This window comes from Rhinoderma darwinii (assembly GCF_050947455.1).
Source record: "Rhinoderma darwinii isolate aRhiDar2 chromosome 12 unlocalized genomic scaffold, aRhiDar2.hap1 SUPER_12_unloc_5, whole genome shotgun sequence".
NCBI lineage: Eukaryota > Metazoa > Chordata > Amphibia > Anura > Rhinodermatidae > Rhinoderma > Rhinoderma darwinii.
This window is the reverse complement of record NW_027461876.1, coordinates 680,763-698,926: the sequence shown is the minus strand read 5'-3', so window position 1 is coordinate 698,926 and position 18,164 is coordinate 680,763.

The window sequence follows — 18,164 nt, the reverse complement described above, 5'->3', positions numbered from 1 at the left end:
CAAATACAGACCCCAGATCAGACCCCTAAATAAATACAGACCCAAGACTAGACCCCTAAATATTTTCATACCCCAGACCAGACACCTAGATAGATTCAGACCCCAGACCGGGCCGCTAAATAAATACAGACCCCAGACTAGACCCCTAAATGAATACAGACTCCAAACCAGACCCCTAAATAAATACAGACCCCAGAGCAGAGCCCTAAATCAATGGAGACCACAGACCAGTCCCCTAAATCAAATACAGACCCCAGAACAGACCCCTAAATAATTACAGACCCAAAACTAGACCCCTAAATAAATACAGACCCCAAACTGGACCCCTAAATAAATACAGACCCCAGACTAGACCCCTAAACGAATACAGACTCCAAACCAGACCCCTAAATAAATACAGACCCCAGACTAGACCCCTAAATAAATTCAGACCTCAGACCGGACCCTTAAATGAATACAGACTCTAAACCAGATCCCTAAATAAATACAGACCCCAGAGCAGCCCCCTAAATCAATGCAGACCCCAGACCAGACCCCTAAATAAATACAGACCCCAGACTAGACCCCAAAATAAATGCAGACCCCAGACTAGACCCCTAAATAAATGCAGACTCCAGACCAGACCCCTAAATAAACACAGACCGCAGACCAGACCCCTAAATAAATGCAGACCCCAGACCAGACCCCTAAATAAATACAGACCCCAGACCAGACCCATAAATAAATGCAGACACCAGACCAGACCCCTAAATAAATACAGACCCAAGACTAGACCCCTAAATGAATACAGACCACAGACCCCTAAATAAATACAGACCCCAGACCAGACCCCTAAATAAATACAGACCCAAGACTAGACCCCTAAATAAATACAGACCCCAGACCAGACCCCTAATTAAAAACAGACCCCAGACCAGACCCCTAATTAAATACAGACCCCAGACCAGACCCCTAAATAAATACAGACCCCCAGACCGGACCCCTAAATAAATGCAGACCCCAGACTAGAGCTCTTAATAAATACAGACCCCAGACTAGACCCCCAAATTAATGCAGACCCCAGACCAGACCCATAAATAAATACAGCCCCAACACTAGAGCACTAAATGAATACAGACCCTAGACCAGACCCCTAGATAAATTCAGACCCCAAACCGGACCCCTAAATAAATACAGACCCCAGAGTAGACCCCTAAATAAATACAGACCCCAGAGTAGACCCCTTAAATCAATGCAGACCCTAGACCAGACCCCTAAATAAATACAGACCCCAGACCAGACCCCTAAATAAATTCAGACCCCAGACCAGACCCCTAAATAAATACAGACCCCAGACTAGACCCCCAAATTAATGCAGACCATGTACCAGACCCCTAAATCAATGCAGACCACAGACCAGACCCTTAAATAATTACAGACCCAAGACTAGACCCCTTAATAAATACAGAACACAGACCAGACCCCTAAATAAATGAAGACCCTAGACCAGACCCCTAAATAAATACAGACCCAAGACTAGACCCCTTAATAAATACAGAACACAGACCAGACCCCCAAATTAATGCAGACCCCAGACCGGAACCCTAAATAAATACAGACCCCAGACCAGACCCCTAAATAAATGCAGACCCTAGACCAGACCCCTAAATCAATGCAGACCCCAGACCAGACCCCTAAATAAATACAGACCCCAGACTAGACCCCTTAATAAATACAGACCCCAGACCGGACCCCTAAATAAATACAGACCCCAGACCAGACCCCTAAATAATTACAGACCCCAGACCAGACCCCTAAATAATTACAGACCTCAGACCAGACCCCTAAATAAATACAGACCCCAGACCGGACCGCTAAATCAATGCAGACCACAGACCAGTCCCCCTAAATAAATACAGACCCCAGACCAGAAACCTAAATAAATACAGACCCCAGACCAGACCCCTAAATAAATACAGACCCCAGACTAGACCCCTAAATAAATGCAGACCCCAGACTAGAATCCTAAATAAATGCAGACCCCAGACCAGACTCCTAAATAAATGCAGACCCCAGACTAGACCCCTAAATAAATGCAGACCCCAGACTAGAATCCTAAATAAATGCAGACCCCAGACCAGACTCCTAAATAAATACAGACCCCAGACCAGACTCCTAAATAAATGCAGACCCCAGGCCAGACTCTTAAATACAGACCCCAGACCAGACCCCTAAATAAATACAGACCCAAGACTAGACCCCTAAATGAATACAGACCACAGACCCCTAAATAAATACAGACCCCAGACCAGACCCCTAAATAAATACAGACCCAAGACTAGACCCCTAAATAAATACAGACCCCAGACCAGACTCCTAAATAAATACAAACCCCAGACCAGACCTCTAAATACAGACACAAGACAAGACCCCTAAATAAATACAGACCCAAGACTAGACCCCTAAATAAATACAGACCCCAGACTAGACCCCTTAATAAATACAGACCCCAGAGCAGACCCCTAAACCAATGCAGATCACAGACCAGACCCCTTAATAAATACAGACACCAGACCAGACCCTTAAATAAATATAGACACCAGACTAGGCCCCTAAATCAATGCAGACCACAGACCAGATCCCTAAATAATTACCGACCCCAGACCTGACACTTAAATAAATTCAGACCCCAGACCGGACCCCTAAATAAATACAGACCCCAGACTGGACCCCTAAATAAATACAGACCCCAGACTAGACCCCTAAATGAATACAGACTCCAAACCAGACCCATAAATAAATAAAGACCCCAGAGCAGAGCCCTAAATCAATGCAGACCACAGACCAGACCCCTAAATAAATACAGACCCAAGACTAGACCCCTATATAAATACAGACCCCAAACCAGACCACTAAATAAATAGACCCCAGAGCAGACCCCTAAATCAATGCAGACCACAGACCAGACCCCTAAATAAATACAGACACCAGACCAGACTCCTAAATAAATACAGACCCCAGACTAGACCCCTAAATAAATGCAGACCCCAGACTAGACCCCTAAATAAATGTAAACCCGAGACCAGACCCCTAAAAAAATACAGACCCAAGACTAGACCCCTAAATGAACACAGACCACAGACCAGACCCCTAAATAAATACAGACCCCGGACCAGACCCCTAAATAAATTCAGACCCAAGACTAGACCCCTAAATGAATACAGACCCCAGACCAGACCCCTAAATAAATACAGACCCCGGACCAGACCCCTAAATAAATTCAGACCCCATACTAGACCCCTAAATAAATGCAGACCCCCAGACCGGACCCCTAAATAAAGGCAGACCCCAGACTAGAGCTCTTAATAAACACAGACCCCAGACTAGACCCCCAAATTAATGCAGACCCCAGACCAGAACCCTAAATAAATACATACCCCAGACCAGACCCCTAAATAAATACAGACCCCAGACCAGACCCCTAAATAAATACAGACCCCAGAACGGACCCTTAAATAAATACAGACCCCAGACCAGACCCCTAAATAAATACAGACCCCAGAGTATACCCCTAAATAAATGCAGACCCCAGACTAGATCCCTAAATAAATACAGACCCCAGACCAGACCCCTAAATAAATGCAGACCCTAGACCAGACCCCTAAATAAATACAGACCCCAGACCAGACCCCTAAATCAATGCAGACCACAGACCAGACCCCTAAATATTTAATGACCCCAGACCAGACCCCTAAATAAATTCAGACCCCAGACCAGACCCCTTAATAAATACAGAACCCAGACCAGACCCCTAAATTAATGCAGACCCCAGTCCGGACCCCTAAATAAATACAGACCCCAGACCAGACCCCTAAATAAGTACAGATCCCAGACAAGATCCCTAAATAAATACAGACCCTAGACCAGACCGCTAAATAATTACAGACCCCAGACCAGACCCCTAAATAATTACAGACCTCAGACCAGACCCCTAAATAAATACAGACCCCAGACCAGACCCCTAAATAAATACAGACCCCAGACCAGAAACCTAAATAAATACAGACCCCAGACCAGACCCCTAAATAAACACAGACCCCAAGACTAGACCCCTAAATGAATACAGACCCCAGACCAGACCCCTAAATAAATACAGACCCCAGACTAGACCCCTAAATAAATGCAGACCCCAGAGCAGACCCCTAAATAAATACAGACCCCAGACTAGACCCCTAAATAAATGCAGACCCCAGACCAGACTCCTAAAAAAATGCAGACCCCAGACCAGACTCCTAAATAAATACAGACACAAGACTAGACCCCTAAATAAATGCAGACCCCAGACCAGACCCCTAAATAAATACAGACCCCAGACTAGAATCCTAAATAAATACAGACCCCAGACTAGACCCCTAAATAAATACAGACCCCAGACTAGAATCCTAAATAAATACAGACCCCAGACCAGACCCCTAAATAAATGTAGACCCTAGACCAGACCCCTAAATAAATACAGACCACAGACCAGACCCCTAAATTAATACAGACCCCAGACTAGACCCCCAAATTAATGCAGACCCCAGACCGGACCCCTAAATGAATACAGACCCCAGACTAGATCCCTAAATAAATACAGACCCCAGACCAGACCCCTAAATAAATGCAGACCCTAGACCAGACCCCTAAATAAATACAGACCCAAGACTAGACCCCTTAATAAATACAGACCCCAGACCAGACCCCCAAATTAATGCAGACCCCAGACCGGACCCCTAAATCAATGCAGACCACAGACCAGACCCCTAAATATTTAATGACCCCAGAGCAGACCCCTAAATAAATTCAGACCCCAGACCAGACCCCTAAATAAAAACAGACCCCAGACTAGACCCCTTAATAAATACAGACCCCAGACCAGACCCCCAAATTAATGCAGACCACGTACCGGACGCCTAAATAAATAGACCCAAGACTAGAGCACTAAATAAATGCAGAAGCCAGACTAGACCCATAAATAAATATAGACCCCAGACCAGACCCCTAAATAAATGCAGACCCAAGACCAGACTTCTAAATAAATGCAGACCCCAGACCAGACTCCTAAATAAATACAGACCCCAGACCAGACTCCTAAATAAATGCAGACCCCAGTCCAGACTCCTAAATAAATACAGACCCAAGACCAGACCCCTAAATGAATACAGACCCCAGACTAGACCCCTAAATAAATAAAGACCCCAGACCAGACCCCTTAATAAACACAGACCAGACCCCTAAATAATTACAAATCCCAGACCAGACCTCTAAATAATTACAGACCTCAGACCAGACCCCTAAATAAATACAGAGCCCAGACCAGACCCCTAAATAAATACAAACCCAAGACTAGACCCCTAAATAAATACAGACCCCAGACAACTTCCCTAAATAAATACAGACCCCCAGACCAGACCCCTAAATATATACAGACCCAAGACCAGACCCCTAAATAAATACAGAACCCAGACTGGACACCTAAATAAATAGACCCCAGACTAGAACAGTAAATAAATGCAGACCCCAGACCGGACCCCTAAATAAATATAGACCCCAGACCAGACCCCTAAATCAATGAAGACCACAGACCAGTCCCCTAAATAAATGCAGACCCCAGACCGGACCACTAAATAAATACAGACCCTAGACTAGACCCCTAAATGAATACAGACCCCAGACCAGACCCCTAAATAAATACAGACCCCAGACCAGACCCCTAAATAAATACAGACCCCAGAACGGACCCCTAAATAAATACAGACCCCAGACTAGACCCCTTAATAAATACAGACGCCAGACCAGACCCCTAAGTTAATGCAGACCCCAGAACGGACCCCTAAATAAATACAGACCGGACACCTAAATACAGACCCAAGACTAGACCCCTAAATAAATGCAGACCCCAGACTAGACCCCTAAATAAATACAGACCCCAGACCAGACTGCTAAATAAATGCAGACCATAGACCAGACCCCCTAAATAAATACAGACCCAAGACTAGACCCCTAAATGAATACAGACCCCAGACCAGACCCCTAAATAAATACAGACCCCAGACTAGACCCCTAAATAAATGCAGACCCCAGACCAGACCCCTAAATAAATACAGACCCCAGACCACTTCACTAAATAAATACAGACCACAGACCAGACCCCTAAATAAATACAGACCCAAGACCAGACCCCTAAATAAATACAGACCCCAGACTGGACCCCTAAATAAATAGACCCCAGACTAGAACCCTAAATAAATGCAGACCCCAGACCGGACCCCTAAATAAATACAGACCCAATACTAGACCCCTAAATGAATACAGACCACAGACCAGACCCCTAAATAAATGCAGACCCCAGACCGGACCACTAAATAAACACAGACCCTAGTCGAGACCCCTAAATGAATACAGACCCCAGACCAGACCCCTAAACAAATACAGACCCCAGACCAGACCCCTAAATAAATACAGACCCCAGAACGGACCCCTAAATAAATACAGACCCCAGACTAGACCCCTTAATAAATACAGACCCCAGACCAGACTCCTAAATAAATGCAGACCCCAGACTAGAATCCTAAATAAATACAGACCCCAGACCAGACCCCTAAATAAATGTAGACCCTAGACCAGACCCCTTAATAAATACAGACCCCAGACCAGACCCCCAAATTAATGCAGACCCCAGACCAGATGCCTAAATAAATTCAGACCCCTGACCAGACTCCTAAATGAATACAGACCCCAGACTAGACCTCTAAATAAATACAGACCCCAGACTAGACCCCTAAATAAATGCAGACCCCTGACCGGACCCCTAAAAAAATACAGACCCCAGACTAGACCCCTTAATAAATACAGACCCCAGACCAGACCCCCAAATAAATGCAGACCATGTACCGGATGCCTAAATAAATACAGACCCCAGGTTAGACCCCTAAATCAATGCAGACTACAGACCAGACCCCTAAATAAATACAGACCCCAGACCAACCTCCTAAATAAATACAGACCCAAGACTAGACCCCTAAATTAATGCAGACCCCAGACCAGACACCTAAATAAATGCAGACCTTAGACCAGACCCCTAAATAAATACAGACCCCAGACCAGACCCCTAAATAAATACAGACCCCAGACCACTTCCCTAAATAAATACAGACCCCAGACCAGACCCCTAAATAAATACAGACCCCAGACCACTTCCCTAAATAAATACAGACCACAGACCAAACCCCTAAATAAATACAGACCCCAGACTAGACCCCTAAATCAATGAAGACCACAGACCAGTCCCCTAAATAAATGCAGACCCCAGACCGGACCACTAAATAAACACAGACCCTAGTCGAGACCCCTAAATGAATACAGACCCCAGACCAGACCCCTAAACAAATACAGACCCCAGACCAGACCCCTAAATAAATACAGACCCCAGAACGGACCCCTAAATAAATACAGACCCCAGACTAGACCCCTTAATAAATACAGACCCCAGACCAGACTCCTAAATAAATGCAGACCCCAGACTAGAATCCTAAATAAATACAGACCCCAGACCAGACCCCTAAATAAATGTAGACCCTAGACCAGACCCCTTAATAAATACAGACCCCAGACCAGACCCCCAAATTAATGCAGACCCCAGACCAGATGCCTAAATAAATTCAGACCCCTGACCAGACTCCTAAATAAATACAGACCCCAGACTAGACCTCTAAATAAATACAGACCCCAGACTAGACCCCTAAATAAATGCAGACCCCTGACCGGACCCCTAAAAAAATACAGACCCCAGACTAGACCCCTTAATAAATACAGACCCCAGACCAGACCCCCAAATAAATGCAGACCATGTACCGGATGCCTAAATAAATACAGACCCCAGGTTAGACCCCTAAATCAATGCAGACTACAGACCAGACCCCTAAATAAATACAGACCCCAGACCAACCTCCTAAATAAATACAGACCCAAGACTAGACCCCTAAATTAATGCAGACCCCAGACCAGACCCCTAAATAAATGCAGACCTTAGACCAGACCCCTAAATAAATACAGACCCCAGACCAGACCCCTAAATAAATACAGACCCCAGACCACTTCCCTAAATAAATACAGACCCCAGACCAGACCCCTAAATAAATACAGACCCCAGACCACTTCCCTAAATAAATACAGACCACAGACCAAACCCCTAAATAAATACAGACCCCAGACTAGACCCCTAAATCAATGAAGACCACAGACCAGTCCCCTAAATAAATGCAGACCCCAGACTGGACCACTAAATAAACACAGACCCTAGTCGAGACCCCTAAATGAATACAGACCCCAGACCAGACCCCTAAACAAATACAGACCCCAGACCAGACCCCTAAATAAATACAGACCCCAGAACGGACCCCTAAATAAATACAGACCCCAGACTAGACCCCTTAATAAATACAGACGCCAGACCAGACCCCTAAGTTAATGCAGACCCCAGAACAGATCCCTAAATAAATACAGACCCCAGACCGGACACCTAAATACAGACCCAAGACTAGACCCCTAAATAAATGCAGACCCCAGACTAGACCCCTAAATAAATACAGACCCCCAGACCAGACCCCTAAATAAATACAGACCCCAGACCAGACCCCTAAATAAATACAGACCCCAGACCAGACCCCTAAATGAATACAGACCCCAGACCAGTTCCCTAAATAATTACAGACCCCGGACCAGACCCCTAAATAAATACAGACCCCAGACCAGACCCCTAAATGAATACAGACCCCAGACCAGACCCCTAAATAAATACAGACCCCAGACTAGACCCCTAAATAAATGCAGACCCCAGACTAGAATCCTAAATAAATGCAGACCCCAGACCAGACTCCTAAATAAATACAGACCCCAGACCAGACTCCTAAATAAATGCAGACCCCAAACCAGACTCCTTAATAAATGCAGACCCCAGACTAGAATCCTAAATAAATACAGACCCCAGACCAGACCCCTAAATAAATGTAGACCCTAGACCAGACCCCTTAATAAATACAGACCCCAGACCAGACCCCCAAATTAATGCAGACCCCAGACCAGATGCCTAAATAAATTCAGACCCCTGACCAGACTCCTAAATAAATACAGACCCCAGACTAGACCCCTAAATAAATGCAGACCCCTGACCGGACCCCTAAAAAAATACAGACCCCAGACTAGACCCCTTAATAAATACAGACCCCAGACCAGACCCCCAAATTAATGCAGACCATGTACCGGATGCCTAAATAAATACAGACCCCAGGTTAGACCCCTAAATCAATGCAGACCACAGACCAGACCCCTAAATAAATACAGACCCCAGACCAACCTCCTAAATAAATACAGACCCAAGACAAGACCCCTAAATTAATGCAGACCCCAGACCAGACCCCTAAATAAATGCAGACCTTAGACCAGACCCCTAAATAAATACAGACCCCAGACCAGACCCCTAAATAAATACAGACCCCAGACCACTTCCCTAAATAAATACAGACCCCAGACCAGACCCCTAAATAAATACAGACCCCAGACCACTTCCCTAAATAAATACAGATCACAGACCAAACCCCTAAATAAATACAGACCCCAGACTAGACCCCTAAATAAATGCAGACCCCAGACTAGACCCCTAAATGAATTCAGACTACAGACCCTAGACTAGACCCCTAAATCAATACAGACCCCAGACCAGACCCCTAAATAATTGCAGACCCCAGACCAGACCCCTAAATAAATGCAGACCCCAAACCAGACCCCTAAATAAATGCAGACCCCAGACTAGACCCCTAAATGAATACAGACCCCAGAAAAGAGCACTAAATCAATGAAGACCGCAGACTAGACCCCTAAATGAATTCAGACTACAGACCCTAGACTAGACCCCTAAATCAATACAGACCCCAGACCAGACCCCTAAATAAATACAGACCCCAGACCAGACCCCTAAATAAATACAGACCCCAGACCAGACCCCTAAATAAATACAGACCCCAGACCAGACCCCTAAATAAATACAGACCCCAGACCAGACCCCTAAATAAATACAGACCCCAGACCAGACACCTAAATAAATGCAGACCCCAGACCAGACCCCTAAATCAATGCAGACCCCAGACTAGAACCCTATATAAATACAGACCCCACACCAGAGCCCTAAATAAATACAGACCCCAGACCAGACCCCTAAATAAATACAGACCCCAGACCGGACCCCTAAATAAATACAGACCCCAGACCAGACCTCTAAATAAATACAGACCCCAGAGTAGACCCCTAAATGAATACAGACCCCAGACCAGACCCCTAAATAAATACAGACCCCATAAAGAACCCCTAAATAAATACAGACCACAGACTAGACTCCTAAATATATACAGACCCCAGACCAGACCCCTAAATAAATACAGACCCCTAAATATAAACCCAGATTCTATATTGTGGATTAAAAGGGTTTTGCCAATAACCTGAGCAAATAACCGTTGTTTATCTCTACTGTAGGAGTGGCATGTATTGCTACTGTGTTCTGCAGACCCCTGACCAGGCCATAAGAAACCCTGGTAGAGAAACACAGCTCTGGACACTAGACTGGCACTCATGATGCCCACATCAGACATGGCAGAGCAGGTTACTGCCAGGCAGGTGCCACCTGAGGATTCCATGACCTCTGACATCATCTGACCTGCACACGACCAACTGCCGTTTACTTTCAACTGTCGACGGCAGCGATCGGACTGAAGTCTACAGGTAGGAAGATATTGGTGAAAATGGCGTCCAATGGACATGGAGAAGATGGTGAGAAGAGAGAAGAGGAGAAGAGGAAGAGGGAGGAGGACAGCGTCACCGGATTCAAGAAGATGACGAAGAAGAGGAGAGGAGCCAAGGACAGAGGATTGGAGGATGAGGAGCCAAGACCTGGGAGCAGCCAAGACCCTGGAACATCCAGCCCCTATGCCAGGCTTACCATCAGCCGCTTCACCATCCACCAGGTCCTGGGTAGGGGCAGCTTTGGCAAAGTGAGTATAATATCTAAATATTTCATTTTATAGGGTGATAAACCTAAAGTTGACCTTTTATCTCCATCAATTGTTCTCTGTTGTCACCATGTTATGCTGGATGGATGATGGGTGTAGTGTTCTCCTATGGGATGCCTAATAGGACATCCAGAAGTATTCCTGCCCCCATAACCACTACTTTAGTTTTTCATTTTAGTATTTTTCTGTCGACATATGAGAGATTTTGATTTTTGGGGGCACGAGTTGTAGATTTAATGGCTCCATTCAATGTACCATATCATTTACTGGGAACATTGTAAAAGGCTGTTTTTTTTTAGGTGAAATAGCAAAAAAAAACAAAACAGCAATTCCTCCATTGGTTTAATAATTTGGCTTTTATGGTGTTAACTAAGTGGTAAAAATGACACGTTACCTTTATTCTGCGGGTCAGCACAATAACGGGGATACCAAAATTATATTGGTTTATTTTTTATACTTTTTATCCAATAAAAACAATTTGTAAAAACATTAATTTGTTGTGTCTCCATATTCTGAAACCCAGAATTTTTTTTATTTTTCTGTTGATGGGGCGGTGTGAGGACTTGTTTTTTGTGGGGCGAGCTGTACTGTTTATTGGTACTATTTTGGGTTACATAAAACTTTTAATGACTTTTTAACTTTTTATTCCATTTTTCGATGAGCTAAACAAAACGAAATAGAAAAAAGTTTATTGATTTATTTTGACTGCAATATTTATGTATCGCTTGAATTGTTCTTTTAGCCTCCTCCTATTAAGCTTAGTAGGAGGACCAAGTTGGCAGACCTTGGGGTCTTCATTAGGCCCCCTGGCTGCCATGACAACTATCTACACACTGTGATCGCGTTGCGGGTAGGGATGGGGTGACAGCGGGAGCTTACCTCTATTTAACTATTTAGATGCCACGGTCGCTATTATAGCGTATGATCCTGCTCCATACTACCCCCACCAACTAAGATAATTATGTCAAATGTGGGTAAGGCGTGAAGACCTCTCCATACAGGACCCAACAGCAGACACTGCATTATGCTGGGAGCTCAGCTTTGTTCTGCTGTAGAGTCCTGGGCAATACCCGACTGACCCACCTCTCTGTCCACCCCTGTTCCTTCTTCTTCTCATGAGGAATCTCCATTTGTTTTCCTCAGGTGGTCCTGGCATCAGTCCCCGGCCGAAACACCTACATGGCCGTAAAAATGATCACCAAACGGGACAATACGGACGAAATTATGAGAGAGCGGCGGATACTCCTAGCGGCCAGACACTGCCCGTTCCTATGCCACCTCTATGCCGCACATCAATCTGAGGAGCGGGCATTTTTTATCACGGAGTATCTGTCCGGTGGCAGCCTGGAGGCTTTGATCAGGATGTGCGGCTGCTTGAACATCGGCAACGTAAGGCGAGTAAATAATCAGGAGACTGAGGGGGGTGGAAAGAAGAAAAGGTGAGGGGGGAGGTCAGATGAAGGATAATACAGAGAATGCAGAATACAGGCTGCCATAATCAGCGCCTCTTCTCTGCTAGAGACCGCACACACTCCATCATAACATGATATTAGGGAATTGATAGAGGAAGATTTCATGACATTGAGACTCCGCTCTGTTCTCCCCATCAGATTCTACACAGCAGAGATGATATGTGGCCTCCAGTTCCTCCATGGACACAACATCGTCCACCGGTAAGCAGAACTTCCCCCTTCTTTCATTCTCCTTTACATGCTGGAAACAGTGCACCCAGCTTTCCTACATTCCTGAATGGCTATTCTGCTTGGTGGTGCAATGACCCATCCCCCGTCTCCTGGATCACTGGGCGGATTTGTCATTCTCTCGTCTTATTTCTTTGCAGAGATCTAAAGCCGGAGAATATAATGTTGGATGCAGATGGCCACGTCCGTATCATCGACCTGGGATTGGCCCAAGATGGCGTCACCGCCTCCAATAAGATCCGTGGAGTGTCGGGAACGTTGCATTACATGGCCCCCGAGGTGCTTCTTAGAAAAAAATACGGCACCGCAGTTGACTGGTGGAGCCTGGGGATTGTGGTGTCCAGGATGGCAGCAGGACGCTCCCCATTTTACAACGGCCCCGTCAGGCAAATGGCTATCAAAGCCATCACCACCGCGAAGCCTAAATTTCCAACTTGGCTTAATCCTGACGTGAAACATCTGACCAAGAGACTGGTCCGTAAAAATTCTAAGAGGCGCCTCGGTGTGTGCGGGAACATCAGAGAGCATCCATTCTTCTCCACCATCGGCTGGGAGGAACTGCAGGAGAGGAGGGCACAGCCACCATTTACACCATTTGTGCCCGTTCTGGAGAACCAACATCTGAAGTGGCCAGAGAATAACAAAGCCCTTCACCCCTTGGCCGGGTTCAGCTTCATGTCACCAAGCTGGACCCGATAAGATCTCAGGACAAGGGCCCAGAACTTCATGCCTCCTGACCAGCGCCTCAAGTCTCTGCTGCTGTATGTCACCTCGGCTGCCCAGACCATCATCTCTCTCCTTACCATCTTCATGCCACACCTCTGCCATCTTGCTGCTGCACCAGAGCCTTGACTTGCCATCCTCCAATCCCGGGCAGGCATCTGACATCACTCCAGCCTGAAGATCCTCTACACCCCCCAGGAGCGGCCTGTGCTTAGTTTCCATCTGGGGAGATCAGGAATAATAGCCGCATGTTGTAGTCCTGGGGCCGGAGCGGCCATTATACCTGATCTCACCTCAGCACAGGCCAGGTAAGTAATGCACCCACATCACCCACATCACCCACATCACTCACATCACCCACATCACCCCACTATATAATAAGTATAGACACCACACTACATGATAAGTATAGACACCCGCATATAGACACATAGTACATTTAGATTAGACTTTAGCCTTTGATCCTGGGATTATTCTGATCGCCATATTTGGGGTCAGGAAGGAATTTTCCCCCCTTAATATGAGGACAATTGGCTCATTCCTCAAAGGGAGTTTTCGCCTTCCTCTGGATCAACACGGCCTTAAATAGGTTTAGGATGATAGAGTAATAAGTAGTAACACACATAAGTAACATAATATAAATATAGAAAATAATTAAAAAAAATAATTCTTAATTTAATACAATTTATAGTTTACACATAAAAAAATACAGTAGTTCATTAAAAATAATAATAAAAAAAAATGAATAATTTTCCCCTAGTCTTTCCCCATATTACACATGTTACACTTCAGCCTCTGATCCTGGGATTTATGCCGATCGCCATATTTGGGGTCAGGAAGGAATTTTCCCCCCTAATATGAGGACAATTGGCTCATTCCTCACAGGGGGTTTTCGCCTTCCTCTGGATCAACACGGCCTTTAGATAGGTTTAGTATAATAGATAAATAGATGACACATACATATACACAGTATATAATAATAGTAGTCTTAATACTTCTAGAATAATCTCCTAATAATAAAATATAACCTTCCCTTATCTGTAAATAAAACTTTCCTTTTACCCCCTACATCTTTGTGCTTGTTTTTATTCCCATTGGACTTCTGTGTAGTAAATGTTGTCCGAGCTCTGAGACCCCCACCAATCACTAGAACGAAGCAGCTGAAGGTCTCGTGTGAGCGCTCAGCCGCTTCCTGTCTGTTCGGCTTTTTCCGGAAAAATGTATCGGCTCATAGACTTTCTATTGAGTCCGTTCACGATACATTTATTTCTGGAAAAAGCCGAACAAACACGAAGCGACTGAGCGCTCACACGGGGGCTTCAGCTGCTTCATTCTAGTGATTGGTGGGGGTCTCAGTGCTCGGACCCCCACCAATCCAATCTTCTGACGTGTCACTATGACATGTCAGAAGTTTGTCAAACGTTTAGCTGCACTTTAAAGGAATATGTCAGATTTAAAGCCCAAATGTGGTGTGAACAGAGCCTTACAGGGGTTGTCAGGTTTTTACAATACCGTTTTGCTAGAGGGGTCCAGTAATCTGTGGGGGAACTTGCTGCAAGAGTTTAATTTCCCTACAGCATCTCTAAAGGGGAAGTAAAGTATTACACAGTTCTATAATCACCGGGCTGGGCATGTAATACATGGATGTGATGGTCCTCCTGAGCAGGAGATGACGTTTGTAGCCCCTCTCCATTCTGGATAATTAATCAGGGTCCTGAACGGGGGAACCCACACTATTACCCCAAAATTCCCTAATAGGGCATTTGAAAATGGGTTTTCCAAACCAGAAAACAGCTTTAATGGTTATATAATGATAAGTGAGAGTTTGTTACAATGTATCAGTGCAGGAGAGAGCTGAAGTACAGGCTATTTAGATTGTGGAGGATTATCTAAACGGGATACACTGAATGGGGCACAGTGGGGGATGGAGGATCGGCTACAATGCTGCCCCCTACAGTCAAGGCCCTCACCTCATGGATGCTCCTGTTACCAGATCCTTCACACCAGAGATCAACATTCATGAAGAAGAAAAATCCCCTGCAGAGACGTCCACACCGAGAGATCCAATAGGACTGGTCTATACAAGGAGTCGTCATATCCGGGGGCATATTTACAGCCATGCCCCCATATAATAAATACTTTATTCCTGTATACATGAGAAGTTCTACAACTTTATAATATCATTTATGTTTCAATTACTCACCATTTTCAAGATCTGTTTGCTGTCAGTGAATGAGGACACTCTTGCTTACATTCAGATGCAGTGAACCTGTACATCGCTAGTCCTGCTCTCAGCTAAGAAACATAAAGTAGATTAGGAAGTTGTAGAACTTTTCATTTATACAGCGATTAAGCTTTAGTTACATATAATCGGAAAACACACAGGAAGAGGATTCGTTATCGGTAGTACTACAGTGATCTGGTGCCCGCAGGTATCTAATGGTAAATACGGCCCTGGTCAGTGGCGTAACTTCCGCCGTAGCAGCAGTAGTGGCTGCTACGGGGCCCGTGGCATGAGGGGGCCCGTGTCGCCCGCCGGCACGGGCCCCCCACCATGGCCGGAGGCTCCGCTAGCAGCCGCTATGGCTGCTACAGCGAGACGCCACTGAACAGTACGGCAGAGCAGGGAGGTATCTCCCCGCTCTGCCATTAAACAAAAGACATGTATCCCCTATCCACAGGATATCCACAGGATAGGGGATACATGCGTGATCGCTGGCAGCGATACGGATAACGGGGGACTGAAAGTCCCCTGAAGTTCTCCATCACAAACCTCTGACTTCCGGGGTCTGTGTCAGCAGTTCCAGAGAAATGAATGGAGCACCGGTCCCGCTTGTGCGCATGCGTGACCAGCGCTCCTTTCATTTTTAGTGAGCTGCGCAGACGCGGGAAGTCAGAGGTTAGTCATGGAGAACTTCAGGGGGGACTTTCAGTCCCCCGTTCTCCCTATCGCTGCTGTGGATAGGGGATACATGTCTTTTATTAGGACACACTGTAGGTCGCATTTTTTTCGGAGGGGGGACGCTGTATGGCGTTCCCTACAGGGGGGAGACGCTGTATGGCGTTCCCTACAGGGGGGGGGGATGCTGTAAGGCGTTCCCTACAGGGGGGGGCTGTATAGCGTTCCCTACAGGGGGGGGCTGTATGGCGTTCCCTAAGGGGGGACGCAATATGGCATTCCCTACCGGGGGGACGACGCTGTATGGCGTTCCCTACAGGGGAGACGACGCTGTAGGCCGTTCCCTACAGGGGGGGACGTTGTATGGCGTTCCCTACAGGGGGGACGCTGTATGGCGTTCCCTACAGGGGGGCTGTATGGCGTTCCCCACAGGGAAGGCTGTATGGTGTTCCCTACAGACCCCCCCCTGTAGGGAAAGCCATACAGACTCCATGTAGGTAACACCATACAGTCCCCCCTGTAGATAACGCCAGACAGCCCCCTCTGTAGGGAACGCCATACAGCCCCCCCGTAGATAACGAAATACAGTCCCCCTGTAGATAACGCCATACAGCCCCCCTATAGATAGCACCATTCAGCCCCTCTGTAGATAGCGCCATACAGCCTCCCCCTGTAGATAGTGCCATACAGCCCCCCTGTAGGGAACGCCATACAGTCCCCCCCTGTAGGGAATGCCATACAGTCCCCCCCCTGTAGGGAACGCCATACACCTCCCCCTGTAGGGAACGCCATACAGTCCGCCCGTAGATAACGCCATACAGCCCCCCGTAGATAACGCCATACAGCCCCCTCTGTAGATAGCGCCATACAGCCCCCTCTGTAGATATCTACAAAGGGGGCTGTATGGCGTTATCTACAGGGGGGCTGTATGGCGTTATCAAAAGGGGGGTTTGTAAAAAAGGCACTATCTACAAGGGGGGGGGGTTGTGTGACACCCAGGGGAGGGGGGGCCCCAGCCAAAAGTTTGCTATGGGGCCCAGTCTTTCCTAGTTACGCCCGTGGCCCTGTTGGTTACCTCACCTTTATGTGTCTATATGTGACAGGCCATAAAATGTCATATAGGAAAAAACGTAAGAAAGAACTTACCATACGGGGATCATATCTGTTATGTGGCTGGAAGAATCCTGCAGCACCGACACCAATGGAACATGAGGATGACGCCACTCAATGTGCCGTCCATCACCCCCATCGCCCCACGCGTTTCACTCCACCTGTGACTCTGCCGACTAACGTAAATACTGACTAAACACAAACTCTGACCGGCCTCATCACTAGTCTCTATTGTCATACAGCCGCCTCCGATAGAGAATTTACCCTCATCCAGTGCTGGTGAACTAACCCCAATCTACTTACATGTGGTTTCCAATAGTCAGTGGTACATATAGTATCCAAAGTCTGGTGGCCAGTGGTACATAAAGTATCCACAGTCTGGTGGTCAGAGGTACATATAATATCCAGAGTCTGGTGGTCAGTGGTATATACAGTATACAAAGTCTGGATACTATATGGACCACGAACCACAAGACTCTGTATACTGTATATATCACTGACCACAAGACTATGGATACTATATGTACCGCTGACCATCAGACTCTGGATACTATGACTCTGGATACTATATGTACCACTGACCATTAGACTCTGGATACTATGACTCTGGATACCATATGTACCACTGACCAACAGACTCTGGATACTATATAT